The 17,892-nt window shown below is 40.8% G+C and overlaps 1 protein-coding gene across 3 annotated transcripts in view; it reads right to left on the reverse strand.

Moving 5' to 3' along the window:
- PREPL (prolyl endopeptidase like) overlaps positions 1-17,892 on the reverse strand; it is a 419,271-nt gene that overhangs the window by 362,635 nt on the left and 38,744 nt on the right. The gene's annotated exons all lie outside the window — the stretch shown is intronic.

Below are 17,892 nucleotides of genomic sequence, written 5' to 3' on the forward strand. Positions count from 1 at the left end.
CAGCCACTGAAAGTGTGGGATGAAAAAGTGTGTTTACACAGATTAGCGCTTGTCACGTTGACTAAAAGCCACCCCTCCAGTTCCAACTTCTTCTTAGTAACAGCAGATAGGAGATGTTGGTCACCATGACTCAAATTTTCCCTGTGTAAAGCTCCACGTCTGTCAAACTCTTTAGCGAATGCTTTTCATGAGAAGAGCCATCTTCATAAGAGATACTTTCCAAGCTATTGACAAGTGCAGCCTAATCCACTACCCTACGTGTGCAACCCCATTTACCATACTTTTGCACTTGATCTTAAGAATTTTGGGGGCCATGGGCCAAATATATTTTGGGGGGCCCCTGTTTGTAACAGATTTGAATTTCTGATCCAGTTCAGCTCTTTCTCGCCCTCTTTGGCCAAGTTACTGACAATACACAGACACACCCATCCAAATTCTTAATGTGTTTACATCTAATTATCAGGGAAAGTGATGTGTGTTTTCAATACTTGTAACACAGCAGCAGCTCACTAATATTACTGCAAACAACCTACATGACACCCTCCCATTTCTCATATGGGAGCCCCTGTTTTGGTCTTGAAGAACCTTTTTTTATGGCTGTTGCATGAAACAAACACAATTCTCTGAAAATGCCAGTGACAGTCCCTCACGCATCACCCACATTAAAAATAAATTACAAGAAAACAGTACTTAAAACAATCTTAGAAATGTTCACGGTCATCAGGGCAAGACTCTTTGCAGTAAATAAAGTGCTTTAGTTATATGCAGGGCCACAGGAATTATGTGGCAGAGAGGACCAAATTATGTGGCAGGTTTTACCAATTTATGTGGCTCAGTTATGCATTTACAACACCAATAGCTCTAACTAAAGCAAATGTGAGACATATTGCATTGCAAATGCTTGTCTCTTATTCTTGTTTTCTTGTTACTGTTTAGATTTTGAAATTCCAGCACTTACAACTTTTTCAAAGCTGTAAGTGTAGTATATATATTTCCAATCAGTCACCTTATACATACAAATAAAACGGTTTACTATGTGTAAGGAATTACATCTCTTGTGAATATGTCATCAAACCAACATAACCCAACACAAGTAAATAATTAACAGCAGACCAAGCCAATATGCTAAATTAAGTTTAAAAAACAGACCAAAAGGATTGCTTTCTGTTAGACCTGACAGCCTTAGGGGGGTCATCACCCAACTTTTGCCTGCCTCCCTCCACTTTTCTGACACTGTTTCTGCTGGATTTAGGACTCTGCACACTTTACCACTGCTAACCAGTGCTAAACTGCATATGCTCTCTCCCTGCTTATTGGTGAGGTTGGATTTCATATTACTATTTTAGAAATGCCACTTTTAGAAAGTGAGCATTTCTCTGCACTTAAACCATCTGCGCCTTACAGCCTGTCTCCAATCAACGTCTGGTCTGTGCTGGTTGACAATTCCCTTGTGCATTTCACACAGACAACCACACAGGACACTAAGTCACATCTGCATTGTTCTGCATACTGAATAGATGTTCCTGGGCTGGAGGGTCAGACACTTAAATTTCAAAGGCCTGTGGCCTGCCCTCACACAAAGGACTGATAACCCCCACAGAGACCCTGGCAGACAGGACTAGGCTGAAAGGGGAAATTGTGCACTTCAAAACCACTCTCTGAAGGCTCCCCCACTTCAAAGGCATTTTGGAGTATATAAACTGGGTCTCTGACACCATCAACTCAGACACTTCTGGATCTACACCTAAACCCTGTCAGGGGAGCTGGCTGGCTGCCCAAAGGACTCATTTGGAGTGCTTTGCTGAGAAAGACTTCTGCCCTGCAGCCCTCTGACTTTACCAGAAGAACACTCCCTCCTCTAAAGTTCTCTCCAAGGGCTTGGATGAAGCATGCCTACTGTTGCTGAAGTCTCAACAAAGACTTCATCCCTTCAAGAAACTCCTTGTGCGTTGAAAATCGATGCAATGCCTGCAGAAATCGACACAAAGCCTGCATTGTGGCTAAAACAAATCACTGCATAGCTGACCGAAATGACATAGCACTGACTTCCTGAATTTTCTGACGCCTGCTCCTTCTTCCAGCTCATCAAGGATTTTCAACGCATCGTCCCTGGGTGTCAAAATATCCCCGCAACGCAGCGAGGAACCATGATTGCACTCTGAAAAACTACGCAAACCCCTTGCAGCTGGGAAAGAAGCAATGCATAATATGTGCTGAGTCGGAAAATCCAACGCCTTATTTTTCCACGCATCTCCTCTGCAGTCTCCGTGTGTTGTTATTTTTGAGGCATCCCAGGTACTGTGTGCAACAAAGAAACAACTGTTTATTTCTAAGGACTGAGACTCTTTTAAACCTTTTAAAATTGATATTTCAACTAGTGTTTATTGGATCTTTGTTGTTTTTACCTTATTTTATTCAGATAAATATTATAAATATTATCTATTTTTCCAAACCTGTGAGGTGTATTTTTGGGTTTTTTCACTGTTACTAAACAATTTATTGCACAAATACTTTACACTTTGCCTTCTAAGTTAAACCTGTCTGTTCAGTGCCAAGCTACCAGAGGGTGGGTATAGGATCATTTTTATTGTGTTGTGACTTACCCTGACTGGATGGTTGTCTCTACTTGGACAAGAGTGTATACCCCTGCCAACTAAAGACCCCATTCATTTCTAACATTTTCACACTGTAGCAAAACAGAGTCACCTTAGCAGAAGAACGCTTAAAGAATTAACAGTTTAACCTCAGTGTTATGAAAAACAAAAGGAAAACTGAAGAAGCTGTATAACTATAATAGATGTGTATATATATATATATATATATATATATACACACATAAATATCTATATTTTTTTCACTTAAAAAAAACAAAGGTTACAGGCACAGTATAGTTAGGCTCACATTTTAAACATACAAAACCATAAAAACTCACCTGTTATAGTTAGAGTTATCTCAAGTATCTTATAACTCGTGCCCCTGCTGAGGAAACTATAACTTGCGTTCTTGCCATGCACTGCTAATTACTCCACAAATTACGGCACTAATGACATCTATGATAACATCATTGATAATATCAATGTAATATTTGCAGTAAACTTTTTAACAAAAACACTACGCATGCCGGGGGCGTGAGTTACAGCTGCCTGAGGGCACAAGTTATAGTTACTTGAGAGAACTCCAAATATAACAGGTGAATTGGTTTTGTACGTTTGTGAATGTGAGCCTAACTATAACATCCCTGTAACCTTTGGATTTTCAAGTAAATTTTTATGTTTTTTTTTTTTTTTATTCTATTTCCTAGCTATAATGTCCCTGTAACCTTTATTTTTTCAGTGAATTATTTATATATATATATATATCTATATATATATATATATATACATAAAGAAAACATACATATATATTTATTGTGTGTGTGCGTGTGCGTGTGTGTGCGTGCGAGCGTGCATCAGTGTCTGAGTGGGTCTGTGAGATACTGCATGAAGGTCTGAGTGGATCTGTGAGCGAGTGCTTAAGGGTCTATGTGGGTTTGTGAATGGCTGCATCAGTGTCTGAGAGGGTCTGTGAGTGGGTGCATCCGTTTCTAAGTGCTACTATAACTGAAAGAATTTGTTTACAAATAACTCAATGGTATTTTTTGTAGCTGATATTCCCAATTCGTCGCAACGTTACAAGGGGGGTGGGGGTCACACTGAGTGGCGCAATGTATACGGGAATATCGCAACCCGTGACAAAAAAATATTTTAAGGTCATAATTGTACTACAATAGTCTCCTATACAAACTCCCTGGGGTCAGGGTAACTCCACCCTGACACCTTATGGCACTTTTTAAGTCAAATTCCAGCCCCGGGGACCGTGTCCCGTTCCCTAAGATGGCAGCCACAGCTGTCTAGTCAGGTTGCCACCAACCTATCACAGCATTCCTATTGTTGCGCTCATTCGCTGCAAACACTGCAAAATTGTCGCAGAGGATCCGTGGCCCTAAATATACAAAATGTGTGTTCCCTTTAATATCTCCTAAACTACTGAATGGATTTACACCAAATAAGTGAAAGCTTATTCTACGTACCAAAAGCTAGCTTTCTGCCAAATTTCGTGTCATTCCGCAGAGCAGTTTGGGCTGTAGTCGTGTCTAAAGGTCCCATGCAAACTAACATGGGAAACACAACTTTTTGACCTCTCCCCCCTCTTTGTTCTCAGCCCCCGATTGGCAGATTACACCAAAACTTTCCATAAGCAGCAAGAATCATCAGGGCACTTAAAAAAAAAATTGAAAATTCGTCAAACAGTGCCAAAGATTCAGACAAGTCACAAACTGCTTTTTCTATGGAAACACGGTCCTAACTATAACCACCTATTGCGGCTATAGTTATAACTTTCATTTGCAGTTAATCAACCACTTTCAAGATAATATAAGTAGCGGACCACGTTACACACTCTTTTCAGCTCGCTAACCAGACAATATTAACTTTAACTCGCCACTCTACCATGCACTGTGTTATGACAAATAATGTAATTTGACAAGTTAGAAGTGATTCTATGAATGCTATGATTTTACATGCTATAAGTGATGAAGTATGCAAGAATATAATGAGTGCATTGAAAAAAGGCATAAGCTATAATTAATGTAGTGTGGTGAGTAAGGTGACAAGACGGTTCAGAGGTGTGCGAATTATAGTAATTTGAAGGTGGTGCGTGAAGTTGGAATCGCTATTAGGAAATTGCTATTAAGAAATCCCATTGCATTTGAGTCAATGGGCTGGTTTTGCATTTCCTACATAGCAATTTCTTATTAGGAAATTGCTATTTAAGAAATGCAAAACCAAGGATTTCAATGGACAAAAGCCCCCCCCTTTGTGCACCCCAAAAATAGGGGTGTACCTGTAGAGCACACATATGACTGAGATGCAAGTGTGTCCTCTTTTGCAATTTAAAAAAAATAACTTTGGGTTGCTTTTATGAAACCTCAGCTGGTTTCCATCGACTTCAAATTAATGGTGACTGCATATCCTAAATGCCTGAGACACATTTAGGAAATGCATGGTACATCAGAATAGGAATCGCAAATAGGAAATCCCTATTTGAAATTTCCTATTCTGGGAATCGCAAACTGTGGTTTCTACAGGTTAGAAATCGCAATTTGCAATTCCTTAAAGGGCTTTGTACATTAGAAAAGCCCAGTATGCATTTCTTAATGGCCCGAAATAGTGATTCGGACAATTAAGAAATTCAAACAGGCTTCGTACATCTGTCCCTTGGTCTTTTTTGTGAATTTTATTTTCCCTTGCCCGAATGTTATCTGTTGCCCATTTTAAGGAAGCATAATTTTAACAAGTGTGGAGTGGCACTGTTATATCTGATGCAACTAGGATCTCTTGATGCTTAGTAGTTGGCTCTTCTCTGAAAAATGCACTGTGTAATTCAAAGATATTTTAATGATTATTTTTTGTTTTTACTGTTACCTTTTTATCAAACATCTTTATTAAATGTGTTGATGTTCTTAATTGCTTTAATTGGGTTTTATTTAAACATATTTATGGGACAATGATGCAATTTGAATGTGATTTTTAAAATAGTACATATCCAGTTAGCAGAAAAGGATTTTGTCCTTCTACATTGATGCAAATTATGCTGGCGAATGCATTGGATCCAAATATCACAGTGAACATAGAGGACCCTCATTAGAGACTTTAGTTGACAGGCGCAAGGTGTGTAGCCTTATCTTTGATGCCTCAGTAACAGCTGTGCTGCTCACTCTTGAATTGTAGTTTCTCTACTGCACAGTGCACTTTGTATGGACTTTGCATATATGCAAATTGATTTTATCAATGCTTATATGTACTTTTATGGCCATGACTGGCTGAGTAAAGATAAAGATTCCCGAAGTTGTTTGTATAGAAAAAAAACACATAACTTATTTCTAACTATCAATTGTCCTTAACCTTTGTTGTTTTCATTATATATTAATGGGCTTTCATTTTTTTTTAAAATGTGTTTCAAATCACAGTGTTGAGTGTCATTATTGGAGTGTCGTAAAGTGGAGTGTAGTACAGTACAGTGAAGAAGAGTGTCTTAGAGTCTAGTGACATACAGGGAAGTATTGTAGAGTGGAACAGAGTGGAGTTGAGTGAAGTGACATAGCGTACAGTGGAGTAAAGTGTCATACACTGGAGTGGAGTGGCTTGGTGTGTCATATCGTAGAGTGGAGTATCGTAGAGTGGAGCGTAGTGCTGTACACTGTAGTGGGGTGTTGAACAGTAGAGCTGAGTGTTGTACAGTGGAGTGTCGTCGACTGGAGTGTCATGAGATGGATTATGGTGGAGTGGAGTGTCTTCGAGTAGTGGCAAAGAATGTAGCGGAGTGTTTTAGTAGAGTTCAGTGGCAAAGAGTGGAGTAGAGTGTGGTATACTTCAGGGCTGTTGAGTGAAGTGTCATGTAGCAGAGTGATGGAGTCTCATGCAGTGTAGTGTTGTATAGTGGAGTATCACTATTAGTGAGAATGCAGTGCATGGTGGAGTGGTGAGTTATTTGTGTTGTCTGGTTAGCGAGCTGAAAAGTGTGTGTAACGAGATCCGCTACTTATAATATTTTGAAGGTGGTGGATAAATTGTATATAAAAGTTATAACTATAACTTTAGAATTTTTAAAATGTATGTAGTTTAAACTTGGTTTTTATAGGGACAATAGGTTTTCCTAACTATAACGAAGCTTACCCTTTGTTTTTTCATAGAATTTCAATTTTTTTAATTTTTTAATAAAACTGTGTTTCAAAGCGTGGATTTCAGTGTCACAAGTGTAAAGTTGTTATGTGGAGTGTCATACAGTACAGTAGAGGAGAGTGTTGTAAAGTCTATTGTCATACACCGGTGTACTGTAGATTGGAATCGAGTGGAGTAGAGAGTAGTAGTGTATCGTACATTGTACTAAGGTGTTATTTAGTGTATTGACATGGAGTCTCATATAGTGGAGTCAAGTATCGCAGACTGAAGCAGCGAGTTCTACCGTGGAATGGCATGTCAAACTGTAGAGTAGGGTTTCATAGACTGTCATATAGATAGTGAAGCAGAGTGTTTTAGAGTGGAGTAGCATGAAGTACAGTGTCAGAGTGGACTACCATCAGGTGGAGTGTCATAGAGTACAGGGAAGGAGAGAGACGTAGAGTGGAGTGCTGTGTCATATAGTGGAGTGATGTATCAGAGAGAAGTGGCGTGTCGTTAAGGTGTCAAACAGTGTAGTACAGTGGCGTAGAGTGGATGGGCATGAAACAGAGTGTCAGAGTGCAGTACACTTGTAGAGTGGAGTTACATACAGTAGAGTAAAGTGTCGGACAGTGAAGCGGCATAGAGTGGAGTATAGTACAGTGGTGTAGAGTGGGATAAAGTTTAGTAGAGTGGAGTACACTGGAGCAGGGTGATGTAGAGTGGAATAAAGTGTGAAGTGGAGTACAATGTCATAGACTATAGTTGCGTGGAATGAAGTAGAGTGGAGTGGAGTGGTGGAGTGGCGTAGCATACAGAAGAGTAAAGTGTCATAAACTGGAGGACTGTGCTGTACAGTAAAGTGCAGCTGGGAGGCGTACAGTATTGGAAAGTGATCTAGACTACAGTAGAGTAGAGTGGTATACAGTCTAGCTGATTTTTGTAGAGTGGAGCAGTGTACAGCACAATGTTGTAGAGTGTGGTACAGTGGATTGGCATACAGTGCTATAGAGTGCAATGGCACTGAGTGGCGTAGAGTGGAGTAGTGGAGTAGAGTGGAGTAGTGTGTCAGAGGACAGTGGAGTAAAGTGGGGTGCAGTGGCATAAAAAGTGTGTACAGAGTTGCATACAGGACTATAATATTGTAGAGTAGAGTGTTGTACAGTGGCATTCAATATAGTTTAGTCTTGTGCAGTGGAGGGAGGGGGTATACACAGGAGTAAAGTGTCAGTGGCATACAGTGTAGCAGAGTGTCAGAGTGGTGCTGCATAGAGTACAGTAGTTGGTGAAACAGAGGAGCTGCGTAGAGTGGATTGTTGTATAGTAGCGTACAGTGATATAGTCTCATACAGTGGAGTAGAATCAAGTGGAGTAGAATCAAGTGGAGTAGTTTAATGTAGTGTGGAGTAAAGTACAATAGAGTGTATTTGTGTGTTGTAGAGTAAAGTGGAATGGAAGGGAGTGCACTTGTGTAGCGTATATAGTAAACTTATGAACTGGAGTGGGGACTCATACATTAGAATGGAATGCTGTGTCATAAAAAAAAGTGTTGTAAAGTGGAGTGTACAGGGATAGTGTGGAATATAATGCTGTAGAGTGGCATGAAGTGCAGTAGGCTTTTATAGAGTAGAGTTATATAGACTGGAGTTGAGTGTCATCCAATGAAGCAGCAGGGAGTGGAGTAGCGTATACTGGAGTGGTGTAAAGAGGATTACCGTGAGTGGAGTAGCAAACAGCAGAATAGAGTATAGTGGAATACTGTACAGTGGAGTGTAGAAGAGCGGATTGGCAGAGTGGAATACTGTAGAGCGGAGTGGTGTACAATGGAAGGGCATAGAGTGGAGCAGGGTACAGTGGATTAGCATAGAGTGGGGTGGCATAAATTGAAGTGGCGTGGAGTTTAAGAAACTGTTATAAATTGGAGTGGTGTCTCATAAAGTAGAGTGGAATGCTAGGTCATAGAGTGTTGGAAACTGTTGTAGAGTGTACAGGCATAGAGTTGAGTGTAAATTTCGACAGTGGAATGTAAGGAGACAGAGTGGAGTAGAGTTTTGTAGAGTGGCAAAGAGTGGAGCAGTGTTTAGTGGAGTGGCATAAAGTAGAAAAGCATAGAATGCAGTAGCATAGGCTGGAGTGGCGTAGAGTATAATATTGTATAGTGTAATAGTGTATAGTGTAGTAGCATACAATGGAGTGATGTACAGTGAAGTAATTTAGACTAGAGTGGTGTAGTTTGGGGTGGGTTAGAGTGTAACAGCATCCAGTGGAATGGTGTGGGGTGGGGTAGAGTGGAATACCATACAGTAGAGGGGCAAAGATTGAAGTTGCATACAGTGGAATAGCATAGAATGGGCCCCTGGAGCAGCGCAGAGTGGAACAGCATAGAGTAGAATAGCGGAGAGTGGAGTGGCGTACACTGGAGTGGTATAGGCTGGAGTAGTGTACAGTGGAGTGGGGTAGAGTGAAATAGGATATAATAAAGTGGCGTAGAGTAGAAAGGCGTCCAATAGACTAGTGCAGAATGGAGTGACATAGAGTTGAGTGGTGTACACTGGAGTGGCACAGAGTGGAGTAGCCTATAGTGGCATGGCATACAGTGGAGTAGCATAGAGTGGAGCGGTGTACAGAAGAGTGGCATAGACTGGAATAGCTTATAGAGGCATAGCGTACAGTGCAGTAGCGTACAGTGAAGTGGTCTAGACTGGAGTGACTTACACTGAAATAGGGTAGAGTGCAATAGCAAACAGTGGAGTGGCATACGGTAGAGTGGTATCCAGAGGAATAGCATAGAATGGAGTGAGGTAGAGTGGAGTGGCATGGACTGGAGTGGTGCAGAGTGGAGTAGCATACAGTGGAGGTGTTTACAGTGGAACAGCATAGAGTGGAGTGGCATACAGTGAAATGGCGTAGTGTGGAATAGCATATACTGAAGTAGCGTGTAGTGGAGTGACATACAGCGAAACGGCATACACTGAAGAGGCATAGAATGGAGGAGCACACATTGTAACAGTGATAACGTTTGATTGGGAGCAGGTAGGAAAGCCATATTTGTTGTCTGAGAAATTGTCATTTAAAATTATACTTAATTTTAACATTGGATTTGAAGTCACAATTCTAAAAATGACACTTTTAGTCTGCAGTATTTTTGTCCTAACCATTTGATGCCTATAACCAGTTTCCTTGGTCACATGACTAGGTAAAGTTGACATTTGGCCTTTGTATATTCCTTCCAGACAGCATCACTATGGAGAGTCAGGGTAGTGATAGGATAGGCCACCTCTGGCTTGATAGGTAGCAGAGCTGTCACCTAACACTTTTGGATTTCAAAGGCACTGGCTCAGTCCCCACACACAGGACTTCACACTAGCCTACTGTGCCCCCAGACAGACTGGGACCAGGGCAGGGAGGCAGGAAATCCAGATGCCTGTGAAGGGAAAACTCCAGAAGCTTCTACTACTTCAGAGTGTGCACCAAGTAGAAAAAGACGACCCTCAGACCCACTTTTCAGTACACTCCTGGACCTGTGGATTCTACAGAAGAAGGCACCCTGCTGCTTAAGGCCTGCCCTGCTTGCTGAGAAGGAAGATTGGACCTGCAATCTTCATCCCAAGCTGAAGTGACTCCAAGGATCAGCTGAATGACCTCCTGTTACAGGGACATAACAAGCTTCAGAGGCCTTTCTCGCCTGCCCAGCTGACCTGCTTCCTGGACCTGCAACTGGACTTGCCTGAGCCCCGATGAACTTTACTGGTTTGAGTTCCTGATGCCCAAGAGGTGCCCCTCAGGTTCTGAATCCTTGGTGTGACTTCAGTTGAACTCCTTCTTGAAGATAAGGCAACATTTTTAAGTTTTTGTCTCTTGGCAAGCGCGATCGGGCATGTTTGCGCCAAGATTTTGCCAACGCGAAGCACAGGTGAACCCCTGTCTTCGTTCTACAGTGACCCACAGTGATGACCTGCAATCGGATATCTGCACTTCGCGCTACAGCATTAGCAGCCCGCTGTTACTGCCAAGGCGAATCTCCAGCAATGCCTTTCTGCAACATCTGACAAGATATTTGCTCTACTGGACGCCAGGCCTGCTCTTCATGCTACATTGATAACCATCCGCAACGCTTTCCCTGCTCCTCGCAGCCTCCTCCACAAGGAAGGAAACTCTTTAATCTGGATTCTAGAAGGGACTAATCTGCTACCTGTATCTGACCTTTGCTCCATCACGGTCGGCCGGAACTTATGACTTTCACACGTTCTCACACGACCAGGCAGCCACAAGTGGACTTTTGTTCTTTTAGGGGCTATACTTACCTTAAGCCTTTGAAATGACATAACTCCTGTTCTACTGATTGGATTGTTATTGCTGTGCAAGAGGTTTTCACTAGAATGGGATTGTGAGTGCTTTCATGGCTATTTCATGTCAGCCCTTGCAGTACAAAAAACAAGCCCTCAGTCTGTAATCCACTGGGAAAATGGCTGACTAGCAGACTGGGAGAATGGACAGTCCAGCCCTAGATATGCTTTAAATTCATGATGGGGGGAGGAGATATCATGATAGCGTTTAAGACATTTTCTTCCCTAAATCGATTTAATGTTCAGAGGAAAATAATGTGACTGCTGTTGATGTGGAAACACTGCGGGACTCCTTGTACAGTCGCATATTGAAAAGACAGGTGATATGGCATGTTGCCATTACCACCTCATTTCCCCTATCCCTTAACAAATAGATAAACATCATTGTGGATCATTAAGTCAAATGTAATTACGATGTGAAGCAGCATATCTCTGTGCCCTTTTGGAATATAAAACATATGGTTATGAGAGCAAGCCCACACAGGATCTGATAGTTAGGCAAAAATGATGACAGATGCTTCTCACTAGTATTAGTATGTCAGCCGTGAGATGACCTACGTATGATTGCACCCATATTCTCACAATACCTCTCACTAAAAATAAACAGTAACAAACAGTAGCATTTCCTGTGGAAACTAGAAAATATATCCATCATATAGCTGAAGGGGAAACCTTTAAAATGTATGGCAGAGAGGCCAGGAGGAGCCAGTGCGGCCGCAGCAGTCTGAATACATGTAGGGAGAACGTGTGCTCTGTCAGTGTGACTTCCAGCTATTTCCCAAGAGTTTCCTGTTTCCTCCTGCAGCGGAGACTTTGGGTATTACTCCCTGCCTCTAACGACACTAGGTGGGCTTTGCCATTCTCTTTTGTAATACTATGGTATTTGATCACCATGGAAGGAGCCCTAGGATTTATCATCCTAGAGGCGTCTGCCCTCTTATTGAGATGTCTCAGAATGAATGCTGCTGTGCATCACTGCAGTTTTTTTTTTTAAATCTAGGGTTGAGGGTGACTTCCTTGTTGCTTTCAAATCTTCCTTACGCTACTCCTAAATGCAGTTGCATATACGTGTGCCAAAAAATGCATATGAAGGCTGCATGTATGTGCATGACAGTGTGCAAGGGCAGTTTGCTGAGCAAAGACGACTGTGCAACTGAAGGACATTTAGGCAATCTTTTTGACAATAATTTCCTTATCCTTTGAAACAGAGGAGCCACTATTTCAAGCTCACTGCGTCGTCAAACACTTCATATTTAGGCTTTAAGTTTCAAGGGGTAGCAAGTTTGAACAGTCAAGGCTTACTTTTGGACAGTGGTTAGGGATAGATTGCTCATTCCAGTTGTCACAAGAATGCGTCACAATTAATGTGGTGGACTTGTATAGCTTATAATCAGCCAACATTTAAACTTGCATGACATAATTACTGCTGACATAGTTGTTGTCTTACAACTATTGGAATGGATTGGAAAAGTAATGGCAATTTTGGAAATCATTCTTAGCTTGAGCTTTCTCCGTAAAGACTTTGGGCCTGATTACAACTTTGGAGGAGGGTGTTAATCCATCCCAAATGTGACGGATATCCTGCCCACCATATTACGAGTTCCATAGGATATAATGGACTCATAATACGGCGGGTGGTATATCCGTCACATTTGGGACGGATTAACACCCTCCTCCAAAGTTGTAATCAGGCCCTTTATCTTCTTAAAAATTCCAATTGCTCTTATTCTAGTGATTTATTTTGAGTTAATGATTTATGGCTTGGCCATACACCCTAATCAGAAATAATGTGGTTGCTAATCCACTATGTAATACATACACATTGTTAGTAACAAATGTGAAATAGTATTAATGAGTAGTATTGAGCGTATTCATATTTCTGAGTTGCTTGTTTAAATATTCTGTTCTGTAAGCTGCTGGTTGCTTTTTTAAGCAACTGACTGTAAGAAGAGTTCTAATATTGATATTGTGGCTGCACCCACACTCATGCCTTTTAGTAGTTCCTTTCAGTGGGGACTGCTCTGGCTGGCGTAAGGCCTTCTTAAAGGAGCCATCCAGTGTAGAGAAACAAACACTTCTCTTTGCCCAGTCCTACATCACTAACAATACTTAAAGAGATTATGTATGATTTCATACTACTATAACTAGCCTACAGAGACTGGTCCCAACATGGTTGTTTTATTTGTGTGTATAATGAGCCCTTCTAGTTGACTGATTCAGTTTCATGCCATGGAAACTTGTGTAGGTCCTTTATAATGACTGAGAAGGGTAAGGACTTTAAAATGATGCCCAGACATGCTGTTCGCCTGCTGATCTATTGCTGATGGGCTGATTGCAGGACTACCTTGCTGAGGTAGCTGCTCATGTTCCCTGTGCTCTTTACTTTTTCTTTTCACATTACGCCAGATCTTCTTGCATACCTATCACAGTTGCTATTCGTTTTCACTCTTATACATGTTATCTTCTCGTATTGCAAGCCTGTTAATTTAAGATAAAGTGCCCCCTCTTATCCTGAATTAAATTACTGTCCCCTTCTACCTTCCTCATCATACTGTAGGCATTTTAGTATACTTTTGTTTATTACAGATTCATTGGATGTTACCAGTACTGTTCGGCTGCATGTGGTCTTATGGTCTCATCACAAGAATTTAAACAAAATACCTAAACTTCACCTTTGAACAGTAAAAGCCTTCTACCATTAACATGGTAACTGCTTTCCCATCGCATTATTATCACTTTGGCCATGATTACGAGCTAATTGAATTTAGGTGCAAGACTATGCATGGCCTGAAATAATCTTTCTGGACGGTATCCCCACACCTACATCTGAACCCCAGCACAATGGGGAATAATGATGCAGACGTGTGTTTTTTTTATGGGATTTCACAGTGAATTCCCAGTTCCATGCTTTCTAAAGCTTCCGTATACCATCTGCGCTGAGTACAGTGGACTGGACTGCTGTATTGTAGAGGTTGGAAAGTGTTATAGACTAGAGTAGAGTGTCATAGAGTGGCTTAAAGTGTTGTACAGTAGAGTGCTGAACACTATGGTTGAGCAGAGGGGTTTGACAGACTGTTGTGTGGTTGAGTGGCATAGAGTTGAGTACAATGGACTGCTGAAAGTTGCAGTAGTGGAATGCAGTGGACCATTGTCTGATATCATAAAGTATATTATATCAGACAACAAGAGGGCGTAGACGGAGTTGCATCGAGTGTTGTAGAGTGGAGGACAGTGTCAAAAAGTGCACTGGGAGGAGTACATTGTTGTACAGTATAGTGCTATACAGTAGAGTATAGTGTGGCACAGTGGAGGGGATAGACTGTTCTGAGTCAGGGACTTAGATTTAGGTAAGTAGTAGGTTTTATTGTTGTTCCCTATCTATTATCACTTTAATAAAGTGTTAATAGGTAGAGAAATGTAATTACAATTTTCTATTTATTTTACAGCAGTTTAGGGAGAGTACATATGTTTTTTTAAAGCAGCACAGTAATTTGTAAGTATTACTGCAGGACTCTGTAGACATTTTTGTGAAGATTTAAATATGTTAAAAATATAAAATGCACTGTAGTGCGTTATATTGGTGAATTATAGGGTACTACATTGTATAATTAATGTTTTAACGTTTTTTACGATTTATTTTTGGCACCACAGTACTCATGAGGCAGTACCATGGTGCTCTGCACATTTTCTTTCGATATAGAGAAAGTTATAAATATTTTCTCTACCTATTACCATTTTACTAAAGTGGTAATAGGTAGAGAAAAAACATCAAACCTAATACCTAAATCTAAGGTCGAAACATAGGCAAAGTATACCTAAAAACAATATGTCTACCTTAAACTTTTGTAATGGCAGTCATAAGCCAATCACATAATGATTGGTCATCACTATGTACTGGTGTACGTCCGCAATATACTGCAAAATTTAATGACAACAGATATCACCAAGTTAAAGCGTCTTACACTTACAAGAATACTTACCTGTCGCACCAAAACTGTAATCTGTGCACCATAATATATAATCCTGCCAAACTTCACGTAAATCCGTCCAGCCGATTTTGTGCTACGCAAGATAAAAAAATCTAAGGAAAATGTATTGTTGGAAAAACACATTTTAGGACCCTCCCTCCCTTTTGTCTTTGTGACCCCTTGAACAATCGCTGCATCATCCCCCAATGTAGAAGGAGGAATACGTCTGCAAAATTTAGTGAAGATTCATCAAACAGGCACAAAGTTATTATAGTGGCGGTCGCTACCACTAGGTAGTTATGGTTAGTACCATGTTGCCATAGAAAAAGTGTTTTTTGACTTACCTATATCTTTGGCACCATTTGACAAATCATCACACAATTTTCCAAAAAAGCGCCCTCGGTGAGTCTTGTTGCTCATGGAAAGTTTTGGGGCGATCCGTCATGTAGGGGCCAAGATAAATCAGGGGGGAGGGTGTTAAAAAAAGTTGTGTTTTTCATGTTAATTTCCTTAGGACCTTTGAACACGACTGCAGCCCAAACCACTGGACGGAATGACACCAGGTTTGGCAGAAAGCTAGCTTTTGGTAAGCAGATTGTGCTTTCGTTTATTTGGTGAAAATCCATTAACAGGAAAATACATTTATTTAGGGACAAGCTCATCCAGGGAAATGCACAGCTCCAATTGACTGCCAGCGCTTCAAACCAGAAAGTGTTAGCAGCCATCTTGGGACTCAGCTTCAGCCGAGACTCACTAAAAAATGTGAAAAAAAGGAAAAGAGGCTAGGGTAGGGCCCCAGGGCTAACAAGCATTTTTTTAAACATTTTTTCCAGCAAATCTGTGAAATCCCTGCAAAAAAAAAAAAACAAAAAAAAGAAAAGAAAAAACAAGCATGGGATATTGCACTTGTTTCTGTGAGGCCCTGGTGGTCCAGTTCCCCTGCATCCCCGGGAACCGCCACCTCTGCAGGGCTTTAAAAAAAAAAATATGAAACATGGGGGGGCTGCCTGGCCTCCCCTCCCCCCAAAACCCCATGGACAACAACCTCCGCAGGGCTTCAAACAATTGCAACGGGGGGCTCTGGCCCCCTCGCAGCCCCAGGGACCATCACTGTATATATATATATATATATATATATACATATATATAAATATAAATAAATATATGTATTTATATATACATATATATATGTATTCAATTACAAAAACAAAGGTTACCGGGACGTTATAGTTAGGCTCACATTTTGAACATACCAAACCAGCTATAACTCGTGCATTCAGATAATTGTAACTCACGCCCTCGCCATGCACTGCTAATTACCCCACAAATTACAGCACTCAGGACATCTTTAATAACACTGTTGATAAAATCAATGCAATATTTGCAGTAAAAATTTTCATGAAAAAAATGTGCATGGCGAGGGTGCAAGCTATAGTTACCTTGGGGCATGAGAGTTACGTACTACTAAGAGTAGCAAGGAAGCCCATAAAATAACTTAGACTGCATATGTAAAGTTTCAGAATTACTACATGAACAACTAAAAGACACATTTATGGTCTCATGATTATGTACACTAATAAAGAAATACATAACAAATACAATATATAAAAATAAAGAAATCACTTTAAATCTGATTGCCACTCTATAGTTATAATTAGTATCCCCAAAGATAGGAATTCCTCTGATATTACCTCCCTAATAATGTTCCATCGATTTGACGAATCACCACAGAACTTTTCAAACCTATAGCATTTTCTTCATTTTGAGATGATGTAACTTTTTGTGGTGAGTCGTTAAGGGGATCCCAAAATGTGTTTTTCCACCAATGCATTTTCCTTAGATTATTGTATTTGACACAGCGTGAAAAGAGCTATATGGATTTACATGAAGTTTGGCTGGATTATACATTATGGTGCAGCAATGATGCGTTTTGGGTACTGCAGCTAAGAATTTGAAAATATATCAAAAAATATAAATACAGTTTCCTGCCTATTACCACATTACTAAAGTGGGTTGGGTAATAGGTTGGGAGCTGCTACTTACCCATATGTCTGCCTTTTCCCCCCTAAAAAAACAGCCATTACCTAATTCTATACTGGCATGTTCCACAGTATACTGCAAAGTCATGACCGTATGCCATGGCCCAACATATAATTAAGGCGCAGTTGCATTACTGGATTCACTCATTGTATCGCATGAGCAATAGAACATTTAAATCAGATTTACAAAGAAACCGAAGGCCACCAAATGTGGCCCTGCGCTGATTGGTAAGTCTGGAAAAAAACACAAGGCAGCGCAGTTTGTTGTTTTGCGTTGCTCTGCGCACAGTAATCTACATTGGTGCTAAGTGTCACATACATCTATATGCCATGTCACTGAACACACTCCACTATACGTTATTCCAGTCTACGCCACTCCACTTTACTCCACTGTATGCCACTCCACTCAACACTACACTGTACGTCCACTTTACGCTATTCCACTCTATGCCTCTCCAGTTTAATGCACTTCATTCTATGCTATTCAATTGGACCCTACTCCAGTGTACAACACTCCACTGTATGCTATATTCTAGTACACCCCTCCAGTGTACACCACTCCATCATATGCCAGTCCACTGTATGCTACACCACTATTCCTTATTCCACTCTACATGACTCCATGCCACTTCACTCTACACTATTACACTGTATTCAACTCCACTCTAGGCCAGTTCACTGGTAATCCAATGTTTTCCTTCGGGCGAGGTAAGCCTTGCAATAGTGAAAAAACAAATGTTACCAGAACATGTAAAACTTAAAGTACATGTCCAACTCTTTAAGTACAATATACTCTGCCCAATGGGCAGTTTAGGGCCTGCTCTAGGGGATGACTTATACG

Source organism: Pleurodeles waltl, chromosome 5 (genome assembly GCF_031143425.1).
Source record: "Pleurodeles waltl isolate 20211129_DDA chromosome 5, aPleWal1.hap1.20221129, whole genome shotgun sequence".
In the NCBI taxonomy this organism is placed as follows: Eukaryota; Metazoa; Chordata; class Amphibia; order Caudata; family Salamandridae; genus Pleurodeles; species Pleurodeles waltl.